Source organism: Vanellus vanellus, assembly GCF_965231255.1.
Source record: "Vanellus vanellus genome assembly, chromosome: 8".
Lineage (NCBI taxonomy): Eukaryota > Metazoa > Chordata > Aves > Charadriiformes > Charadriidae > Vanellus > Vanellus vanellus.
This window is the reverse complement of record NC_138913.1, coordinates 22,752,836-22,776,970: the sequence shown is the minus strand read 5'-3', so window position 1 is coordinate 22,776,970 and position 24,135 is coordinate 22,752,836. Positions and strand designations below refer to the sequence as shown.

Here is a 24,135-nt window from a genome sequence, read left to right as displayed (position 1 = left end):
CTGTATGGGCAGCTACTACAACCAGGTATTTCTTCATGCTGTGGAGAGCAGGCTATTCCACATTTTCTATATTGCAGTATGAGGCCAAAGCAAAGGAGTAGAACGCAGTAAGACACATCAAGGGGAATACACAATTTTGAAATGTATTCTTGCTGTGCTTCCACAGGCAAACATTCTAACATAGCTGGAAGTGGTTCGGAGCACCCAGGACAGATTCTTTGCACCCTGGATAAGTCAGATATATTCACCTTTTAGAGCTCAGGTAGAGTGCAAAGGGAAGCCAAGAATCTCTGAAAGTACTAAAGGGATAAAAAAAGTCCTTTAAACGCAAATAGATGACTGATGTGGGATCAAATAAAGTTATCCTCACCAGTGTCCTGGTTTCAGCTGAGACAGAGTTAATTTTCTTTCTAGTGGTTGCTGTCTTTTCAGATTTGGTATGAAAGGAATGCCAATAATGCATTTAGTTGTTGCTAAGTGATGTTTATACTAGTCAAGGACTTTTTTCCAGCTTCCCATAGAAGCTGAGAAGGAGCATAGAACAATAGAATGGCCAATGGAATATTCCGTATCACAGACATCATGCTTAGTATATAAGTGGCGGTTGGCCAGGGGCGGGGGCAGGAATCCACGAACTCTGCTCGGGTCAGGCTGGGCAACCAGTTCACTGGGTGGCGAGAGTGACTTGTCTTGTATATCGTTTTACCATTATTCTTGTTATTTTCCTTTTCCATTATTGTTCTATTAAACTGTTTTTATCTCAACCCATGAGTTGTTTTTTCCTTTCCCCTCCTTTTCTCCCTCTTCTCCCAACCCTTCTGGGGGCAGGAAGCAGGGGTGAGTCAGTGGCTGCGTGGTCCTAGTTGCTGGCTGGGGTTAAACCACCACAACCAGCAGACATACTTCTGCCTTCTAGCAAAATAAGCGCCAAGTCCAGCAATGTTCAAGCACAGCTGAGGAGACCCACTCTGAATATTTACTGACAGAGCGATGAAGTGTTTCCAGTATCAGCAAAAATCACCAGACTCTCAAAAGCCCGAAGAGCCTGGGTGACTGCTGGTTTCATAAAGCACCAAAGAGCAGACAGGGCCATAGATGTCTTGCACAAAACACCTTGCAAGACTTTACTTGGCAAGTCACAAGTGTTCTTCCTTTAAAGGGCTTCTACCCCAGATATACTGTCCCATTGCAAAGATCATTTCTGAAAAGACGAATAAGAAACAAGATGAGTAAGAAACACGTACTCACAATGAAAGGAAATAAAAAGAAAAGTCTAGGAAAACTAAACCAGTAAAATTTACCACCCAACCATGTTTTAGAAGTGAAAGAAGTCCTATTATTTACAATGGCCAATACTACGTAAAGTGTTTTCTGCATGTATTTAATACAGAAATGAACTGATGCCTGTGTTATGTGAAGGCTTTCTTTCCAAAATAAGAAGTAAAAAGTTGATTTCCAAATTCACGTGACAGTGAAGTTACTGCATAAAAATATTATTTTCTGGTGGCTGGTCCCACATATGTGCACACCTGAGCATAAAACCACCACCTTTTTGCATCTAATTTTAATCTTTAAAATCAAATTAAATGTAAGCCCCCAAAGCGCCTCACATCACACTTACAGGAAGATTCAGAACAACTCACAGGAGCTTCTTCTCACTGAAATAGTACCACAACTTCAAAATTGCCGCACATGAAATCAGCTTGAACGAACCCCCTTACTTCCTCCCTAACCATGTAAAAAGACTCTGAAAATTTAAACAGTCATTACATTTAACTCTACGCTTGCCATTTACACTGTTGCAGAAGCACTCATAGGTTGTTTCAAAGGTTCGATGGCAAATTTTGCCCACCGAAGCAAGTTCAATACTTGATTCCACACTAATAATCCTGGGGGAAATGAAATACTGATGCTAATACACACACAGGGAAGCAACGGGGAGCAAATTGTCATCGGGTAAGCAGGCTTCCCTGGGAGGACACAGGGATTGGGTAAATCCTTTAAAAAAAAAAAAAAAAAAAGGTGCCTGATTATTTGAGTTTGAAAGAAGGATACAAAAAGGGAAAATGTCAGATGTTCAAAGAGAACCCCAGCAATTTCTCTCTGAGATTTAGCTCTATAGGCCTTTGGAAATTTCCTCTTTAAAGCCCGAGATAACTGCCACATTCCTGTCAGGGTGCTGAGGGGGACGGCTGGGGAAGTCCTCAGTGTATCCTCCTGTATCGCTTCCTGATCACATGAGAAACTAAACTTGGCACAGAGGTTTACCTGGCAAATCACCAAGAGATTATAAACACCACAGTGACTCACTTGGCAAGCCACAGACAAACATTCTTCCTAATGTGCCCCAAAATGTAACATAAATAGGCTGCTAATAGATAGATCGGTAATTCAGAGGAGTAAAATGCATCATTATAAGTATGTTGATACATGCACAACTGTGCCTTTACTCTGGGATGTGCTTAGTAAGTACTTACATTTGAAACTGTATCTTACAATATTAGGCCTTTCTTCATATACTGACCTCACCACGTAATTTAATTATATAATGTAACATTTCGCTAAATAGCTTTGTATGGACATAGGACTGAACAACAATGTAAAAGTTTTACAGTTACAGATGCACTCAAAAGCTACCTTTCATCAAATACTTTCTCCCACCCGCCGTACCATATTACACTCTCTTACATCCTAGTTCTGCGTAGCTGGTAGCTGCTCTCAGCCTCTGTTAGAAGGCCAACTATAGCCACACTAATCTCATTCAAGTATCGGTGGACTTGAACAAGTAAATGGGGAAAAAAAAAAAAAAAAGAAAAAAACAACACCCCCCCAAAAATCAACATTTAATCAATCATTTGTACCAGTACAGCAGTAAAGGTGTAACCCCACCCCATGCTGGCTGTGATCTAACAGCTCTGACTGGTGGTGTTTAATAGCAGCTGACATGAAAACTTTATACGAGGAGGCAGCGAGGGGTTGCAACGCATGCCTCCTGCTCACAACCCATGCAACATCAACGTGAGCTCCACAGGGAACGACTCATGCAGAAAGTCCTCCTGGCAGCTCACAAGGGTCCTGCTGGTTGCTTGCAGGAGCAACCTGTCTCAAAGCCAAGACCACCTATTCCCTTTTCTTGTCTGCTCCCTGCTCATTTACACCAAGCAGATGGCAGGGACCTGCTCTGAGTTGAGGAACAGCAGCAGAGGCACCACCTCATCCTTCACCCTGCCAGAAGCTGCTGCTGGAGGAGCACAGCTTACCAGAGCCCAGCCCATCTCCACTGACAACCACCCCCTCCCTACCTCCACAGGTAACACCATTCCTCCAACCCAGAAGCCTTGGAAACGTCACGCTCACACCATTACTGTCAGGATCTCCAGGCAGCTTCTCCCCATGGAGCTACGCAGTCATCACACACCTGTGGCTGCTGGGAAAGCCGAGCACAAGGCTCACAAGGAGAAGTTGAGTGACTATCAATTCATCCGGCAAAGGTGCTCCAAACTGGCCTCCTGTCTGCAGGACTGGATGGCTACACCACGCGGGATTACTAAAAGCTGTGGATCGACCTGAAAGGACGGCAGATTATTCCTTTCAGATACATTCTATTCAATCCATTTACAGAAATATTTGGTTGTAAAACCTTCTCATAATCTCCTAAATTAATAAAAACTTGCCAAAGCACAGCACCATCATTCAACTCCTGTGACTTTTTGGAATCTTATACTACTTAAAGAAACTTGTATTTCCTTGCCTGTATCTTCTCACTAGACACATAAATATTCTGAAATTAAAAGAACGTGCATTTTCACTGCACAGTTTTGCTTTGCTCTTCCAGTAATTTCAAGCCACTACAGGAGTCAGGAAGTAAGAAAATATTTCAATCTGGCTTAATTTATATGACCTCTCCGTTATGCTCGTTTAGTGACTACAACTGAAACACTAAATTTCATCAGTTATCCCTGTGATAAAAGGTATTTTGTGGAAAAAGTAATGTTTTAATGGGAAGAGAAGAACCCCACATTAGTACACTCCTGTAGCAACTGGAAATCTCTGTTTGAGAAGACTGTTAGTTTTTGTAACCTACATTATTTCTGTCTCAGTTTCTCATTCATGCCACGCTTTGTCAGGATATGATGGTTAGATTAAACGTACTGTACAACAACAAGCCAACTCCAAACAGGAAAAGTGTGTCAATGTCGCTTAGCAGTGTCCTTGTGCAGACTGCCAAAATATTTAGGGAGATTATTCACAGCAAAAACACAAATTATACTTACCAGAGGAAGGCTTGCTGGGACATCACTTTGCTGTAATTAAACAGGGTGCATTTTTTAACAATTCAGTATGTTGGCATCAGTAGAACGTAACTGCTGATAAAAGAAACACGCTTTCTGCAAAGTCAGCTTTCAGCATTCATAGTTATATTTCCCTCTGGATTATCATGAGCTAGACGTGCAGAAAGCTTGAAAAACCACGCATGAGAAATAACACCACACGAATGCAATTCAAAACTACAGTAAGAACGTGCTAAGGTTTAGCTTAATTCTTCTAAATTGACATTTACCGAAAAAGTGAGAAGCTAGGTGAGTCCCAACCAACGATACTGACCAATGAAATTGTCTTTGAGATAAAGCAGGGGAGGTGATCCCTCCAACTACCAGCACTTCCAACTTCCCAACTTCTACACAGCAGTTCCCATTCTTTTTGCTATTGACCCTCATCGTTTTTTTTTTTTCCTTCCTGCAGCCAGACCTCACTGCCACCTCGCCTGCCAACCCGGGCTTTGTCACCAGCGAGCACCGACTCCTGAACGCTAACAGAGAGGCAACAGGAGGCTCTGAACCAAAGCCTCTTCTCCATGGGCACCAAAACTGCTCGTTCCCCAGGTACCTGAACAGAATCAATACCCTAAGTGTTTGAGTACCCTGGTCCTAAAGTCTCTACAGGAGGAACAGGAAGAAGAAAAACACCAGCTCTGCTGTGCTGGGCAAGTCGCTGAAGGGTTTATAAGTTCAAGAGCAAGGACTTTTACCTCCACCCAGACAATGTAAAGGCATGAAGCCCAGTGTCTATCAACTATGTTCCCAGTGTGCAAATAGCTACATAACCATGACAACACTGCTTTGAGGGTGACAATGAATTAAGCACATTTTTTGGCCCCCTAAAAAGACTGGGGAGCTTGGATTCAACTATAGATCCTGGTATCCAACGTTGTTGATCTCTTGCCCGTTTTGAACAATGTTGGCTTTCTTTGTCAAACTGGGAATATACAGTAACAATGCAAACAGCCAAAAGTGGTTGGATACTCTAAATTATCCTGCGCTACAGATAAAATTTTATGCTGCACGCACACTTAGCAAATGACATTTAACATGTGGGATGAACAATGCAGCAGTAAGTCATGACTTCTTCAATTCCTGAAAGGAATGCAAATCCTGAAAATCCCAAGGACATTCCTCCATAAAGGGTAACTTGGTTTTGTAATGTTACAAAAATGTAATTGTTTCAAAATTCAAGATAAGCTTGTTATTAAAATAGACTGTGCATTTAGCTGTTTGGAATTAGAATAATCTGAAATACCACACCATTTGTACCACCAGAGTTAGAAGCAGTTTAGTCACACGATGAAGAATTCAGAAAGAATCTTGAGTGGCTACGAATGCAGTGGAATGTATATGTTTAAACACTTCCATCTACTGTAACTTGGAACTGAGCTGATTTGAGGTTTTGAGGTGGTTTTATGCCTTCCACCTCTCTGTACGTGTTTCTGGAATTTACCTCCCTGGTACTGAAAGCTGGTTTTAAGTGCAAACATTTATATTCTGAAGAAACATGAAAGATAACAAAACCCACTTCTATTCTGTAAACAGGTTGTTTGCATAATGACTTCTCAGAATACAGCAATGTAACTGGAAAAACAAATATAGTAACATAATACAATTAAAATTACTTTTTTACTATGCAAGTACTTCTTAAAACAGCTACATTCCAATTCTAAAGTTACTAAAAGGAAACATTTACTTTCTTTTCAGGGTATTTAACAGGAATACCCATGTGATTCCACAGTTACCATAAGCTTACAGATGTTCAAGCTGCTACATCCCTTCTACCACCCCTTCCTATTCATTCTTCCCTTTTGTCTTGCAGCCACCTGCAATATAGCCTTGAGACAGGTCTGCCTCAAAAAACTAAAGCGGGTAAAATCTAGTATTTTATTTTGCCAGGTTATTTTCAGGTGGATAAGTCCTCTGATCTGGCACATCAGACAGTCGTGTAAACACTTGCTCTGGCCTAAGGAAAGGGAGGAAAAAAAAAAAAAAAAAAAAAGCTGAAAGGCAGAACTTAAGCAGCAGCCCAAATAGTGAATTTCCACAGTCACTTCAAGCCGCCCGAAGGGGCTCAGCTGAACTTCATGTCTCAATTCAGTACAGTCATGAGCTTCTGCTTACATCCTCCTCACCCATCTGGCATGAAATGACGCATCTTTCATCCTTCAGCCACCCCTCTGTTACAGTAAATACCTTCCTGTCTTTCCTGAATGCCTGACGTAGTCATTTTGAATATTCCAGCATCAGGTTTATATTAAAAGAGTAAATTAACACATGAAAAAGGTTTAACACTAAATTAAGAATTATGTTTTCAGCTCTACTTTGCATTTTGCAGCATTTTGCCATTTTACATTTGGTGAAGCACAGCTGAGTAGAAATAAGGACCACCAATAGGGTGGCACTCAGACCACATGAGATTTAAAGCCCAGAGAATAAAGTTTTAATATTGTGGTTTCTCTCCAGTCATTACTACTTTTCACCAGGCTAATACTTTTTAAATAGTTTATGTTACTCTTACCTCTACAGCTTTGTAGAGGATCAATTTCAAAAACAGAAAGCATCAATTTCAGAAACAGATCGTTCATTAAAGGATGACCATTACAGCTGAATACCCTCCGGCTACCTTTCTTTTGCTGTAATGTACAGCGGAGCCAGTTGGCCTTCAAAATGACAGAAAAGTGAGAGATGAGAAAGAGACTCCTGGAAAGCATCACTCCTTATTCTAGCCAGCAGCAAACTCCAGGGGATGTGCCAGAGATGATCCCTGAGAGGACTGAGGGGAGGTCCAAAGATGGTAGAAAGCGACAATCAGACAAATGAGAGCTCCTCTAGCTTAACACAATTGTTCACCAAAACCTTATTGCAACTGAAGAAACTGTAATAGCATGCTCCAGTGAAAATTTGGCCCCTTATTTCAAAGTTCAGTCATAGTATTATGCATTTCAATGTATTCTAAGCCTGGTGAGTCTTCGTAAATCATCACAGAGCCTAGGTCCACAACTGGCTTCGTAGGGGCAGTATCACGATGAGGGTGGTGGTAAGAAGGAACACCCACTAATAGCAGCTCTTCTTTTTTAATCACAAGGCTGCTGTAGACTTACCAGACTCTGCAAGAGATGGCTCCACTCTCACAGTGCCCATCTACACGTTTCGCAGTCGGTGGATGAGTCGAGTGCTCAGCCCCTCTACTTTTTTGTCTACAAAACCACATTCACTAAGAGCTTAAAATTTGCTATGCTCTTGGAATGGCTGAGATACTTTTGTCATCTTCTTTTGCTTTCAAGCCTTACTTTGTTTACTTCTCAGTTAAATTGAAGCAGCACCTTACAAACAATACCTGTCAAATGCTCTCATCATTGGTGGGCCAGAAGCAAACCCATCAGATGCTCCAGCTGAAGCAGCCCATTAGAGGTAGTCCCTGATCTGACCTGGCTGGCTTTGATACTTCCAACACTGCTGCCAAACTCCAGTGACAAAAACATATTGTGCCTCCAGCCAAACACAACAGACGCGAGTTGAAGATACGCTCCCCCCTGCAGCAAGTTGAACAGACTCACAAGAAGGGGAAGCCCGAAAAGGCCGTCTCAGACAAACCACGGGTGATCTGTTGTAGGGAAGCCACAAACGCACACAGGGCTCAGGCCCATTCCCTCGCTCAGGATTGCGTGGGGAGAGGGGGAGGGCAGGGTTGGAGGGAACCCAGCCATTGTGCTTGCACAAACATGAAGAAGATGAATACACAAGAACAAGTTCGATCCTGAACAAAAGCGTATTCTTTTGTTTAATAGGAAAATAGGCTTACACAATCACACCATCTGCATCCCTCCTAACCCTTCCCCCTGAACTATTCCAGTCAATAGCCACCATCAGCCAAATTTGACACCACAGCAGCAGGCTCAAAGATAACTATGTTCCTACAGGAGGGGCAGCTGGGGAGAGGACAGGCATCTTGGAAGTGACCCCATGGAAGATCAAGCTGGGCTGCGAGCTTGCATCTTGCCAAAGAACCCAGAAGAAAATGAGCTCACTTCAAAGCTGTAACTGCAGGCAAAGTGGCCTGAAGACTTCAAGTTAAGTCAGCCACAAGACAAATCCAGGAAGCAATGCTTCATTAGTCTTGCAGTTTCTAACGTGACTTCTTTTAAAGAACCGAAATTAAGTAAACAGACTTTATATATCTTAAGGAAATATCATCACAAATTCAGATTATGCGGATGATTTTGTATTTCCCAGGTGAGGTGACAAATGAAGTTACATACAGCTTTTGAGCACTAACAAAAAGACAAACTTACTTCCTGCTAAATAAATGTTTTCTCAAAAAAAAATCAACACATCTTTTAAGTAACAGCAATGAATTTCATCTGTCTTAAACACACGCCTCTGCTAAAGCCCATCTGTCAGTAGAGAATAATTGCACAGACAAATGAGGACGATGGAGAAAGTAACATCACAGAAACAAACCGCCTGAGCTCCAAGCAACAAAATTGATTTTCCTTATGCACATAAAAGCTTTCCCATTTTACAGAGTGGTATTTTTGTTTGTGTTTGCTATTACTTTAGGAAATAGGGAACTTGGTAATGCAGGAGAGGCTGGGAGAGGCCACAGGGATTTAAGGAGTTCAAGATTTACAGCCAGTTAGTTATAGCCCCACATCAAGAGTCCGTGACTCCTTCTGAAGACACAAGGGACGCCTTGGTGAGAACCCAGGATGGCTCTTGCAGTGGTGAAGGCTACGTGGAAAGTTATTTTCTTTCTGGATCTTTCATTGCCCTAGAGCCACATTAAGCGGAAAGGCTGCCTTTTCAAACAAATACTGTTCTACAGAGAAAAAGTATCCCAGACTCTTTCCAGTGTTAAAATCAGAAAGGGCCTCCAACTAGGAAAAGCCTTGGTGAAAAAAGTTGCTACTCTGAGTAGCATTTACATCTTTTTACTACTGACCTAACAGTGTACATCCTAGAAGAATTTCATGTTACAAGTGCCAACAATTCCAGGTATTTTTGACCACAGGAAAGCACTTTAAGAAACCCACACTAGACTTCCTAATAGAGGTATGGATAAAAATAAATCAGCTTTGTGGCTGCCTACAGGAGTCTCAACACAGACTATGATCTCTAAGCTCAAATGCAAGGGCTGTGCTTCTCAAAATAACTTCACACTGGAGTTCCCACTGCTAAGCAGTCTTCCACAGAGAATTTTCTCTCAAGGAGCACTGTATTTTTACAGGTAATTACTAATCATATGTAATTCTTTAATACATTGGGGGAAAAAGGGAAAAAAAAAGATTGAAAACTATTTGGAAGAAAATTGTACCAGGATCCAAGTTTGATGGGAATAAAAAGCTACTAGTACATAATCTCTAGGTGTACTCTCAATGAAATAATTAGCATCACATTCTGGAAGTCTTGCAAAAGCTATATAAAAAAAAAATGAGCATGCGCCAATTAATCTTTGCACAAAACCCCCATATTTGATATTATTGCAAAGAATCTTCAAGACACTTTCTGAATTTGCCAGACGCCGATTCTCCAATAACTCAGGCAGGCCCCTGCTTTGTCCTGAAGAAAGATATGCTCAGTCTAAATTTGGATCAGCAGGACTATAAACAAAGAGAAAGCACATCAGTAAATAGAAGCTAAGCTCCATCAACAGGTATAATGTTAAAAAAAAAAAAAAACAAAAAAAAAAAACACAAAAACAAAAACAAAAAAAAAACCAAAACAACCAACCAAAAGACACAACACTGCCCAGTTTTTAGTTCTGGAAAAACAAGTGAAATCCTACGTTGCATGGGGATATACAGACCACCTTGATTCCCAGCACAATAAAGAATAAAAGTAACATTTAGAAATGTCTTTAAAAGTAAGGGACTACCTCTAGGAAAAAAAAAGAAATATTTTCCCATTGAGTTGTAAAACCATAACACTCAAAATGGCCTGTGTTTCCAAACAAACACTGGGAAAATGATTCTTTTTTCAACCTTATCAGAGCTTGACTTGTTTTTGTTTACCACATCCTTAAGAACAGCACAGGAAGGACAGAATTGAGTTGATTAATACAAACGTCCTTCCAGAATCATTTAACATCTATCCAAGGTATTCACATGAGCATAAATGCAAATTTGCACCTATCAAGCAAACTATGATTTACTGTCGCAAAAGACTTGGAAGTCACATACAAACGGCCCCACTCTGTTGAATGTAAAACCACGTTGGATTCTGCACAAACACTACAAATTGCTTCAGTAGAGGCAAGCAAGCCCTTTGGCCAACAGGTTAAGAAAAAGGAATATCTAAAGATACTAGATATCTGAGCGGGTTTAAGTTCCAACCAGTCTTTCAAAAGACAAACTGATATATACTTTTCCCAGAAGCATTGTGCAGACGTGGAAATTGCTAATAGAATCATGGGATCAAGCAGTTGTGCATTTTTATATTTATCATTAACACTGTTACAGTTTACAGTAAAGACATATCAAAAACAGAGCCAAGTTTGAAGAAAGTAATTTATGCAGTACAGAAGTTAAATGGAGTGTTAAAATGCAGAAGTTTACGAATGCTTCTAACTATCTGAAGAGTCTGTCTCCCCCACAGCAAGGGAAGGAATGAAAAACAGGTATTTTCAATTCCCCTGCATATCATCTTCATCACAGATTTATGGTAAAGAGCTTTCTGTTACAATCCCAGTCTTTCCAGTCTCCTTCTCCTTTCCAGCTATTCCCATCCTCCTTTCCCTGCACATACCATCGTCAGCTTCTTTAATACTGGGAAGCCACATACAGCTTGCTTAATCATGCAGCCTGCCTGATGGACTTAAATTTGTTCTCATATTAGGACTCAACTATTCACAAAAAGCTGAAACATCCCCAAAATAATTACAATTAGGCAAGACTGGTTTAGAAAGGCTAACTGGCTTTCATTAGTCATCCAGACATAAGATTCTACACCAAACTCATCTCATTGCATAACAGAAGGAAAGATTGCATTTTTGTGTCCTCCCTGTTGGGTTTTCTCTTCTGAAGAATTAAGGCTTTGACTCTCGCCCATCTTCAGAGCTCTTTACTATGGGAGTTTTCTTCACCTCACTCCAGAGGCTTCATCATCGCAACTAATTGCTAGTGGACGCTGCTCCTATTTTCTCCACAGGCACTGGCCCATCCCCATTCCTGAAAGATCACTTGTTTCCAAATTACAAAAATCATCTGCAAATATTAACCAGACCCCACAGGTGGGATTCACCTAACTAAATTTAGATTCTATGGTGCAGATGAACTCATCACTGGGATAAAATTAAGGCCTGTAAATGCCCATTTTGCAATGGACATGAAAGTAAATCTCCAAAATTAGTGGAGAAAGAGGAAGGAATTCATCTCATACTTCCAGAACCAACATAATAATTCATTTAATGTTCCCTTCATAACCAACAGTGAGAAAGGGGGAGAAACCAATGCATATATAAGACCACCAAAAAATACTCAGACATTCTTTTCATATTTTAGTATCTTTTTAAGACATTTACCTCCAACTCCACTGCAAAGGTTCTTAAGTGCCCACCTGGCACTGCTGGGAAGAGAAAGGTCACACAAGCATATTCAACCACCACCTTTCATTAGGTACCAGATACCTGGTTCAATCCCAATCTACAGACTCACCGGTAATTATAAAACCATTTATGTCATGATTTTGATTAGCACAGTATAATCAAGGGAAGGAGAAAAGGTAGCAGTAGTGTCAAGGTCTTCTCTGAAATTCTTGTGAGAAAAAAAGAAAACAGTTATAAACACAGATCCCAGCTTCCAAAGCTACTGCATGGATTTAAAGACCACCTATGTGAGACACCACTACTTCTAATACTGAATAAATACTTGTATTTATTCAGAAAACTGTTCAAAATAATCTGTGGCCGTGTACCAGTGGAACTGAGGGGATGTTCCTGCTGGGAACCAGATGGAAAGACCTGTAATTTGGAAATCAACAATTTGTTGGGGCAGCAGCTGAAAACATGGAAGATGAGCCACGCAGAGCTCCAGGCTACCACAATACCCAAAAGTCAAACCTAGGTTTGCACTGCAGTAGTTACTAACAGGCAAGTTCTCTGGTACCATCGGGTTTCATCTCAGGCCACTTTTCCGTGCTCTGAAAAATAAAAGACACTATAACATAACCACCATTTTTATCAGAAAGGGAGAAAACATCCTCAAGGAAATCAGAGAGAGATGGACCAGAACCCTGTGCTACCATCTAACATGCAGCATCCCTATCCCTATTCCCTAACATTGTAAAGATAAAGCCTTTGGGTAGGAAAGGGGATGTACCAGATTACCTGGTAAGGACACTGGTGGTACAAATAGGAAGTTTATTATACTCCAAAGTGGTCCCTGAGAGCAATCCCCTTGCTTGGGAACCACTGCCTTAAAACGGTGGTCAGAAGACTACAAGAACAGCCATCTGACTGGCAACTGTAGGAGAAAAAAATATTTGGTGAACTGTGCCACAGCCGCAGCCAACACAGACACCCAAAAGCAACGAGAAAATGCACCTTCAAATGCTGTAACTGGAACACAGCACACAGCGCTCTCGAACAAAGAATCCCATGTATAAAATCTTCTCAGTCACTGCTTTGGCCAGGCTCTACCACAGACATGCCAGCTACCGAGCTCGGGTATCAGAGGATGGCATTGGGAGCTAACCTTGCACTACAAAACACAGCTCTGAAGTAGAGTAAAAGGCATAGGGGGAAAAGGGCACACTCTTATCTGTGGAGGAAGGCTTCATAGTGATCTAAGCAGGGGGGAACTTTCAATACTAATAAAAAATAAGGTAGTCAGTCTCCATTCAATTGCACTGCGCAGAAATCACTATGATTTATGACTTCTGTCTAGATCCAATTGCAGAGAGGAAAAAACCCACTCCGGTGTGTGCCTCTCGTACTAAACATACACCACCTCGTGTCTGTGCAAGACACAGGAGCAACCAAGGCTGCCTGCTTTACACAGACAAAATATCAAAGGAATTAATTCCTAAGGCAATGGGAAAATACTACATGGGATAACTTCCAAATCACAAATTCTGCTTATTTGAGCTAAGCTGCTTAATCAAGTTAATTGAAGGAATTAAGAAAGCATCTGGAGAAGAACACATTCACCAACCAGTCTCTAGCCATTCCTGATCTTGTGTTACTTTTTCTGGGCGCAAGTTCCCCTGCTGGCACAGTACAATCTATCATCAGCCATTACCTTGATTACCATCCATTAGTTTTGCTAAGTACAGGCATGAAATTTAAACCTACTTTTGCTATTTATTTACAAGCTATTCACGTGCTGGATACAAATCCACTATATAATGCTTCATGTTAACAAGAGAAACGTAGCTGAATATTAGAGTTACGCATTAAAAATGACGAATAGAAATAATAATTCTCTTCACAAAAAATTGTTTACTGAATTTTTGTTTGGCAAGACGAGCAGGAAGCTTACACTCTACAAATACAACTAATTCATATACAGTAGGGGAATGGGCAAGAACCCACAAGAATGACAAGTTTTAAGTATCAGTTCCATAAATATAAAATTCAATTAAAATGTCATTCTAGAAAACACTGAGACTCTGGGACTCTTACAAAACGATGATTTTTCTTCCCTGCTATTATGGCAGAGTGATTAAAATGAAAGATAATCCCCTTTATTTCAAAAGCTAATTATTACACGTAATAAAAATTTCTTCTTGCACCATAAGAGACCTAAACACGAGAACTGAATTCTACCAAGACCATCAACCCACACATCTTTGCTATAATATAGTAACTGCTTGAATTTTCCCTTACAATTATATTTATACAATAGACTATCAGGCTCAGCTTTGATTTCAGCACACCACATTTCTTACCACTTAGGAAACCAAACACAGAACAGCTGTGGAAGCAGAAACCACCATATGCAAATATTCAGATCAGAAAAAGTACAGTCAGAAAATCCATTGTGAAGACCACTTCAGTGGGAAGTGTGCTGAAAGTTGCACTAAAATGCCAGTTACGCCTTGGTGTAAGTATATCCAGAGGAAGCATCCCACACACATTTTTCTCAACGGGTGTAAATTGCTGCCTGCTCTCCGCGGTTTAGATGCCTGAATGAGTTAAGCGCCCAAGTTGTCTATACTGCCAGCATTGCTGCAGAGGAACTGAGCTGCTTGCTACGCTCACTACTATGTTGCCAGAGTTGCTAATTCAGACAGCTAAACTTAGATTCCAGATTTAGGCAGTGGTTTTCCCATTCTTTCCAACATTCAAAATGAAAAAGAAAAAAAAAATTACAGTAATTCTCTATCTTTGTACATTTGCAGAAGCAAACAGGATGTCAGGCCTCCACACACTGGAATTACGTTACATCAACAATCAATCAATCTCAGCAACCTCTAGCTTCAAGGAAAGAGAAACAGTCTCCCTCCCTCATCTCCTGAATAGTTGCACACCAGGCAGAGTTCACTACTAAGTCACATTTCTGCCCAACCTCTGGCATAGCTCCCCCAAGTTCCAAACTACTTTACCACAGGGAAAACTTGAAGTCTAAAAATAAAGGGAGCAAAGGGAGAGGGTTGGTAGAACGGTAGAACCCTGTATTCATTAAGACTTCCTGCTCACACATCCTCTATTAGCAGGATGCGGATGGAGTACAGCAGTAAAAGCGAGCTCATCAGTCAGTCTCACATCCCTGGGGTGTTGATGCACTTCAGTTTGAATTTCCCTTGGGTGTCTTCTTCCAGCAGTCAAACTGAGATGGCCTGGCACGTATGGATTTTTTCTTCTCTTGCACTATCATTCAACATTCCTAGAAAGAGGTGCAGATGAGTAAAAATAAACTGTTGATTCTCATTACAGGCTCTAACAGTAGCAAACACAAGCCAATTATTAATGCTGTAGCTGGCTCGCTGAAAAAAAAAAAAAAAAAAAGAAAAAAATGTAAACTGAAGGACCACCGTATCCCTAGATGTGAATTCAAGGCAGCAGCCTCACACACTTTCTCCCACTTCACTGCTTACTGAGGCAAGGGAAGGTGTGTTACCGCATCAGTGCTGACTTCTCCCAGGAGTTTGGGCATCAAAGTATCTTGCAGCAACTCTGACAGTTTCATTTATGCACCCTGCCCATGATGTCTATTTTCACTCCCCATTTTTAAATTTTCATTTTTAAATCCCAATGAAAGATTAAGTTTAGTCCCTTTGACAAATTAATCACCTTTTCTCCAAGTGCACCTCCAAGAACTTGTGCTGTTGAACATTCCTCTCCTTCCCTCCTCCCGCTACATCCGTGCTCCAGTACACGGCTACTGGGAGAGTTATTGTACAGGCAAGCCTCTCTTCCCTTCCTTCTCTCCACCCACACATTTTGTTCACATACTGTTAATGCGAACATTAAGAAACTTAAGAACAACCAGTACATATTCCAGGTCTCATGCTCATGCTTGCTTAATATATCTTTTTTCTATTTAAACCTCAAAGGATGAGATAGGATACATGTTGTAACAGATCCTTCCTGAGCACACTCTCGCATCTTTGGTAGATGATCGTTGCACTTGCAACGCTGCATCTTAGTCTAAACAAGCCATCAATGAACTAACTACGTGTAAGATTTTCTAGACTACTGGAAACAGTTACGTAAGCACTGACCAAACTACAAAGGAACTTCTTTATTTTACGTTTTAATCATTTTAAATAATCAGCAGCCTCAACGCATTATTTACCTTTGAATACCAAAGAGGACAGAAAACACACCCTTTTTATCTTGCAACATCAAAACCACAGGCTGTATAAATATTTAGTGAATGATCAGTACACCCTGAATTAGAAGTGAGAATACCACAGTAAGTATTACCCAGATGTTAACAGTATCAGAGACTGACAGTACTGAAATGCAGGGACAGAGTCAACAGCTGGCACAAACCAAGTGTAATATTAATACACAGCAACATAGTCAAAAAGAGGTCGGGATGGCCATGTTTGCTGTCGTTTATACACTTTGATGTGTCACCATCTTGAGTTCAAACAAGTTCTGTCATCTCTGACATGCTTGACAACAGTTTTCAACAACAGGAAAAATAATATTTTGGCTTCTTTATTCATAATTTATGAAAGCAAGATGATGTAATACACCTAAGCCTCCTTGTGAGCTCACACCCCCAAAATAACCACCTAGCTACTGTGCTCCACAGACAAGGACTTTGCTAAAGCATGGGATGAAACCATCAAAGCTCAGAATTTAATTTGTCAACAGTCTCAGGTTTAACACATGCCCAGGGGCATGCTGCTGCTTCTTCCCTATGTAAAGGGTAAAATAATGACCCGGTTGAAGTGAACTAGCTGGAGCCCCAAAATATTCCCAGGGCCTTGAAAAAGTTCAGCACATGCTAATATCGCATGCTGAACTCCTCAATTTAAGTCTAAGTAGACCAATGATAAACCATGGAGAACAGATACCCAATTCCCGGTGCAAATATGTCACACAAATCTAAAAAAATATCTACAAGTCAATCTTTTCACAGGTTAAATAAGGATAAACTTTGAAGATAACCGAACAAACGGAGTAGTTAAATTTTAATTTTAATGGGCTTTTTTTAACTTCAACTAAGTGTATCTTTCAGCCAGAAAAGCAAATACAACACAAACAATGCCATAAAGACCAGATTTCTATTTTAACTCTTAAATCCCCAGATTAGCTACACTGAATTTTGGGATAATTTTTTACTTGAGCCCAACAAGTCACATAAATGAAGTCAAACACAGGATAAGCTACAAAATTATATATAATGACATCAATGAGCAAGGAATACTAGTATGAACAAATTAATATTTGTACTTTATTTTAAAGCAACTATTCACTTCAAAACACTACAATGATTTTACTGCCAAAAGCACATGACAAACTTTGGCAAGGAACACAGCAGAGCTTATTCTGGAAACAGTCTCTAAAATATTTAACTTGGAAAACAAAGTTTCAAAAGGATCAGTACTGGCCACCAGATTGTTCTATATGTCCAAGCTACTCTTAAAGCAGTTCTCAAAAACAATAAACGTTTTATAATCTAGCTAGTAACTTACAAAATAGCTAAAACTCTGAATTAAAAATTTCCTTCACCCAATGCTTAATCCAGCTATTTCCTTGGCTACACATAGGTTTGACTGTTACAGCATTTTCTCACCTGTGAAGTAATATAGTCATCATTGACAAAATTGTGCATTCGTGTGGCTTCTATGAAAAATATCTTAATTATTAAATAAACTTGAGATGTTGGGGAATAGGGCACTGTTCAAAGACAACACCAGCCAACTTTGTTCCAAGCCATTTCTGGCCCTCCCTAGTAAAACTATTTTTCAGAATATTTTTAAAGAAAAAAAGAAAAACAAAAAACCAAACTCATAGATCATGACCATGCCTACGATCACCACTTAGGGATTTCTGTGCACAGCACATTCTTAGTATGAAATGTATCACTGACGTAAATACTTTGTGCAACAAGGCCTTCTTTTAAAATTATGACCTCCAATATCTAACGAAAAATGTAGCCAGCCGCTGGAGGGAATTTATTTCTGCATTCATTGAAGAAGAGATGGTGGAGAAACAGTACAAATTAAATGACAATTGAGCACGTAAACCTTTCTGCAGTTTTTAAAAATCCCACCTTTTTCCATGCCTAAAGCTAGGCAAGTGCTCACAGAAGATTAACACCCCCTTGAAAGAGCAATTCTAAATAAGCCAATTTTAAAATATTCAAGAAACACCACTTTTAACAAAGGCTCCTGAATTTAAAAAAAAAAATGGAAAAAGCACTGCTCAAACTACTGACTATTGCAGTCTAATCACAAGAAAAACTGAAAGTCGTGTGAGGTAGCTGCTGCTGCTGCTACGTGTAGAAGGAGCTTCAATGGTCTCTAGGTACCGGCCTCACTTTTCCCCCTCACGCAGAGCTTTGCTGCATTTGGGTACCAAGCAGAAAAACTACTCAAGAAATACAACAGCAAAGTGCAAGTCAGCAGTCCTTACTGGAGCCCCTTATTGCAGCCTCAAGCCCGAGCTGTTCCAGGCTGCCTGGCCCACCGGCAGCCACCCCACCACGAGAGGGTGGCTCCTCCACCAAGGGAGACACAGCTATTGGAGCTCAGAGCCTGGTTTGGTTCCAGGGCACGGACCTCGTTCTGCAGGAAAGAAATCTTCATTCTTCTGACAAGACAGTGTAAACACAGGCAATCTTTTCTGTCTCTCAAAAGCCCTCTGCGAGATCTTCTTTGGGAATTGTTAACACAGAAAGGGACAACCCGGTCTAACAGAAGACAAGTGCACACCAGACTTTGGGTAAAATGAGAAAGGCAGAGTTAGAATGAGCTTGTGGAAATGCACCTATTTAAATCAAGAAAGCAAAGTCACCTACGAGTCTGCTGTATAGCTCTGAAAGAATTAGTTTGCAATCAGCTCAAAGGTGGATTTCATACATTGCTGCGCTTCGCGCTGCACACCAAAGCGTACTTGTCACTTCAGCCTCTAACAAATCCTCAAAGATAAAGTTGCTAAGTCACCCGCGCTCCGCAGTGCAACACAATAAGACTTGTCATCTGACACCCGTCAAGAGCAGGATTAGCCAGTGATGTTCAACCCAGAGGTACACAGAATAAGCAGAGAGAAGCAAAAAATTAATCAAAATACTGCTCAGCATTGGTCTAAGTTCAAGTGACTTCACTATGAACAGATTTAGGTCAAAACTGAGCACCCATGTTTAGCTTAAGTACTTCACTTCTTGCTAAGGATGAAAAACAGATATAAACTCCCTCATGGTTTTTTTTTGCTCTGGACAAAACACAGCAAATTGTGTTACATTTCTGCATTTCAATTGCTACACACATTAGGAGCTGCACTGCATTGGCCTCTGAGGTAAAGACGACATTTCTTTAAAAGCAAACAAAAAAAGACACACACACCACCCAAACATAAATATATATACACATACCTAAATAGGCTAGTACCTGTCACGACTCCATTTTTGCTCCAAAAGGAACCAAAGGAAAGGAAGAAGTGAGCTCTACCCAACGCTCCTGATGGACAGGCCCAGTCTTTAATAAAGCAGAGACAGCCAAAATATAGCCATCAGGTTTTAGTCAAACATTGCCAGTCAAATTGCACTTGCAGTTCTTGGCTTGAAGTCGCAGCACCCCGTGGAGCACTGCTCTCGAAACATAAGCCCCCTCTTGCTCTCCTCTTTGATGCATTTTTCCATGCTGCCACCACACTACCAGGGCACACTCTTTTCTATAAGCTTTGCTTTCAAATTAAATCTCTTCAGGACAAGGATTCTTCCTTGCTAGGTTGTGGGTGCTACCCATTATACCGTCAGCTTTCCACACACACAAAAAACTCCAAAGCCTGATTTTATCACTATACAATCGAAAGGACTGTGGAACGCAAAGCGGTGCAAGCAGCTGAGGCAAGGCAAAGGCATCTCCTGACATCATGCCGGAAATCATCTGAAAGCGGGATTCAGATAGCTCCCACCATTTCAAACGGCACAGGTCAAGTACACAGCTGCCTTCAAGCAACAGGAGCTTGAACAGTGTAACAAAAGAACTTTCTCGAAGTAAAGGACAACAGTTGATTGTTCCTTATTAGTAAACTCTGGATTCAGCCCTTTTGGAGTGGCACATCCTACAATATTTGTAGTATATGGTCTGCCAACTGTGCTAGTGACCCACGCACACCTTTTCAAAGCAAAATCCAAGTAAGCAAAACACCCCAACCAACCAACTCACCCAGCCCCACAAACAACCTGAGCCTAAGTTAAGTTAAAGAAGTCTGAAGAAGAAATTACTCCTCCAGGAAGCGTGTGATGCATCAAAATCTTATTCTTCAGCACAACCGTACATCAGCTAACAGAGCTCTCAATCGCCTAAATTACATGTTAAAAGAGAGCTTTAAGCCATCCCTGAAGGCTGTGTGTGCTGCAGAGTGACACGGATTCACTAGATTGTACACGATCCCCGAAAGATACATGTGGGCGAGGGAGCGATCTGGTCTGGCAAGTTTCAGTCCACAGCACATGTTTATTTTCAAACAGTTAAGGCCAACAACAGTAACTTCCAGAACTATTAGCAAATATTTAGCTTTACATAGCAACCCTACATTGAGTTTTGACTTCAAAAAAATTGGTTAGCTCTTCAACACAGAGCCTTAAGCATTGCCTTCACCACAGAAAATGGCTTAATAGCTTTAAGACCGCAGGACAACTCACATGGCCTACATGTCCATTAGCCTCAAGTTGTGTATGGTGTTAACATAGCTCAGCAAGCCTACACTAAATTAGCTGCGTCCATCTCAACAGAGCTATGTCAGCACGGAGCCCTTCGCTGCTGGAGTCAGGAGCCCAGGTTTGCTACGGGGTGGCGTCAGGAGGGCAGGCACCCCGCGATACCAGCCTCCGCTCCTCTCTACCACCAGCCTTGCCTTAAGTCAGGATTTACAAAGTCCAGCAACATTTATATCAAACTTTATCCTAGGAAACCTGGTAAAATGAAAAGATGTCTAGATTTCCTTTATGCGGATATTCTATTAAGACGACTGCATTTATCCTCACTAACCGAGGGAGAAAATGGAAGCAAAAATCAAGGCCGCTCTGCATTACCATCACTCAAGCTGGGATCTACCGTGCCTGGAAGCACTCTGAAAGCCTCAAATCTGCACTGAAGTGATGCTGCCCCAGCACAAAAAGAATCGAGTAAAGGATGGCGGTGCAGCAATAGTGAGCAGCCAAGCAGGCTAAGGAGAGAAGAGAGCTAAAACGCAGCATGGCGTACAGAACTTGAATCTGGTAAAGGCATCCCTCTTTCTACACTCTGCTTCTTGGCAGATGGGGATGGGACAGTTGAGTATCTAACACAATGTTGCTAATCACTTTAGCTGAGTATTTTCAACAATTAACCTCTCAGAAAACCATGCTCTGCTTTCTTCCTTGATTGCTGTCACTATGCCTCAAATGTGTAGACAAAATAACTCCTCAAAGGAGGAATCTCCAGCTGTGCGAATTAAGAAAAGCCAACTCAAAGTAACCATCACACAGAGTCCTGCGACATAGCATCGAGTTCCACTGTGAAAATGATTTTCCTTCCCCACAAAAAAGGACAGTGACCTATACACAGAAGAGGGGCAAACAGTGATTGTGAAGGAAAACACGACAAAAATAGCTTGTTCAATTTTTCTTGGTACATGGAAAATCCATTACAGAAGTTTACACAGCAACAATGAAGCCTGACAAGTTAATGAGCTGCTGCTAGTGGAGTCGCAGGAGAGATGGCCTGTCATTCAGAAATTCCTACACTGCACAAATGTAAGTCTCAAAGATGACTACCATTTGGTCAAACCAAAAATCAGAAGTTCTGGTTCTTTCAAGCAGCAAAATACTCGATTAGTACTTCACTAGGGGAAGGTTGTACTTCTATGCAATAAAACAAAAATCTCACAGTTTGGAAAAGCTCTTTGCAAAAAGGTGGCACTGCTTTATTACTCCCAAGCCCCAAAGCCTGTCGAACAGGAAGCCTGGTGTCATAAAGCTGGCTGAAGTGACATTTGCAAAGACAAACAGAAGTCCAGTGAGCACACTGGTTGGACAGCATCAGTGTGAGCACAGGGCTCTCCAAGCCTAACAGCACCAGTACGTACTTCCAGAGCAACACCCACATGAGGGCCTCAGCAAGGCACGGAGCTGTCAAGTTTTATCATCCTTGTGACACAGGGAAGTACCGGGCCTCCCTTCAGCCCTGGCAGGGACACTGAGGCACAGGACGGTCATCCAGGGACATCCAGAGTCATATACTGAGGCATATTAGCTACCGATAAAACCAGACTTCCATTACCAAGGCGAGTTATAAAACTTCCGCTTGATGTTAAGAGACCGTGCAGTGTCTGGTGTTACTCTGTCAGCAGCACCAAATAACCTAACAGCAATTTGATATTCACGTCCCTGATGGGCTGCTTTAGTTACAGAAACAACATTAAAAATGTAGCATCCTTTGAGGTATGCTGCACGAGCCAGGCCAGTTTCAACCACAAGCATCAAGAGTAACTCTCTGGGGCGTTTTTTTCCCCGGAAGATAAGCTCTTTCTCAACGTGGAGATATCTTATCAGGGGTTGCTTCTGTCACCGAAGGCAAACGGAGCACTGCGAAAATATCAGTTATGACTTAAGCCCGAAGGGCTGTAACCAACGTCACACCAGCGACTGAAGTAGCGGCTGGCCATCGCTCTATGTAGGACGCCTGCCCCCCTGTAGCAGTCTGCACTCTAAGTCCTAAACACAAAGAAATAAAAACCGATTTGCTGCCAGCACGGACGCTGCCACAGCAACTTCCCCGGCTGCCCTGCCAGCGAAGCCCTCTCTGTCCCCAGGGCCGGCTGGGACTGCCAGGGCAGCGTCCCGCTCGCCAGCCCTCGGCCCTTCTGCAGGAGCGGCCCCCGCCGAGCGCAGCAAGCCCGGCCGCCCGACTGCCAGTTCTCAGGAGTAACGTGAGGGCAAATTCATTCAAACCTTTCTTTGTTGAAACCCAAGTCTCGCATACGAATTCGGGCTTGACTTGACAAAGGTTCAGCTTGCCTCTTACCCTCGCCGAGAAGATAGTTTAGTATTTCACATCCGTCTAAACAGCTGAACTGAGCTCTGGCTTTTACTGCCAGAAAAAAGCACCAAGTAACCGCTGTAAAATATTAGCTTGTGCCAATCGTTAGGCAAGAGGTCTCGCTTTCACCAGCGCAAAGTCAAATAAACTCGGTTTATAAGAAACGTAAATCTTTAGTTATCTAACATCTAGAAATAATCCCCTTTTATAGCTCAGGAAACTAATTTCTATTGTAAAACATTTCATTATAAACCAGAAAATGTTTCAGAAGTATATATATTTCTTTAAACACCGGCTTAAAACCCAGTCCTGCTTAAAAAGAAAAAAAAAAAACCACCTCGTTTCGACGCAGCGCACAAGAAGACACAGAATTCCCACGAACGGAAGAGCCCACCCGTGACAAACTTACCATAAAACCCCACGGAAGCACCTCTGCCGACCCGCTAGGCGAGCGGGGGGAGAATCCAGAGGGAGAGAGGCGAATCGCGAGTAAACAAACTCAGGAACCCCAACGGCGGCGACTCGCGGGAGCGTCCCCGTCACACGCTGCTCTCCCCGGCGGACAGACCGATCCCAGCCGCCCTCTTCCAGCGGCCGCCGCCGCGCCGGGACCAGCCGCTGCCCCGGGGAGGCGGAGGGGAGGGGGGGGGGAAGGTTAGCCGGGAGGCGCCGCGGCCGGTGAGCTGCGGGCGGCTCCCGGGGCTCGGGGCGGCGCGGCCCCCGCTCTGCTCGGCTCACACTCGGCTGGGCCGGGCCGGGCCGCCCGGGAGCCCCGCCCGGCGAGCGGCGGGGAGGCGGGAGGCGGCCTGCGGCGGCTACCGGGCTTTGTGCGCGCTGCCTCCCCCTGGGCCGCCCGCCGCCGCCTCATGCGAGAGCCGGCGCAGCTGGGGAGGGCGGCGAGCGCCGTGCCCCCTCGCGAAAGCCGATCCCGCTGATCTCATCACCGCGGGTTACTAATCCAATGACCGGGGAATTAACAACAGATGGCGACGCCCCTTCTCCCCCCACCCCCCCGCCCCGCCCCGGCCCCCGAGCCCCGCCGCGCCGCCCCGCCGGCCCCCGCCGTCCACGCGTGGCACTCGCCACCGGCACCTACAAACTTTTCTTACAAGGCAGGACGGGGCGCCGCCGCCCTCCTCCATCCCATCCCATCCCTCCGAAGCCGAAG

At 42.5% G+C, this 24,135-nt stretch overlaps 1 protein-coding gene across 1 annotated transcript in view; it reads right to left on the bottom strand.

The window, feature by feature from the left end:
• SPSB4 (splA/ryanodine receptor domain and SOCS box containing 4) overlaps positions 1-23,408 on the bottom strand; it is a 91,825-nt gene extending 68,417 nt beyond the window's left edge. The window contains exon 1 of the mRNA XM_082486932.1: positions 23,377-23,408. The gene's annotated coding sequence lies outside the window, so the exon portion shown is untranslated. The remainder of the gene's footprint in view (positions 1-23,376) is intronic.
• Between the last annotated feature and the right edge of the window lie 727 nt (positions 23,409-24,135).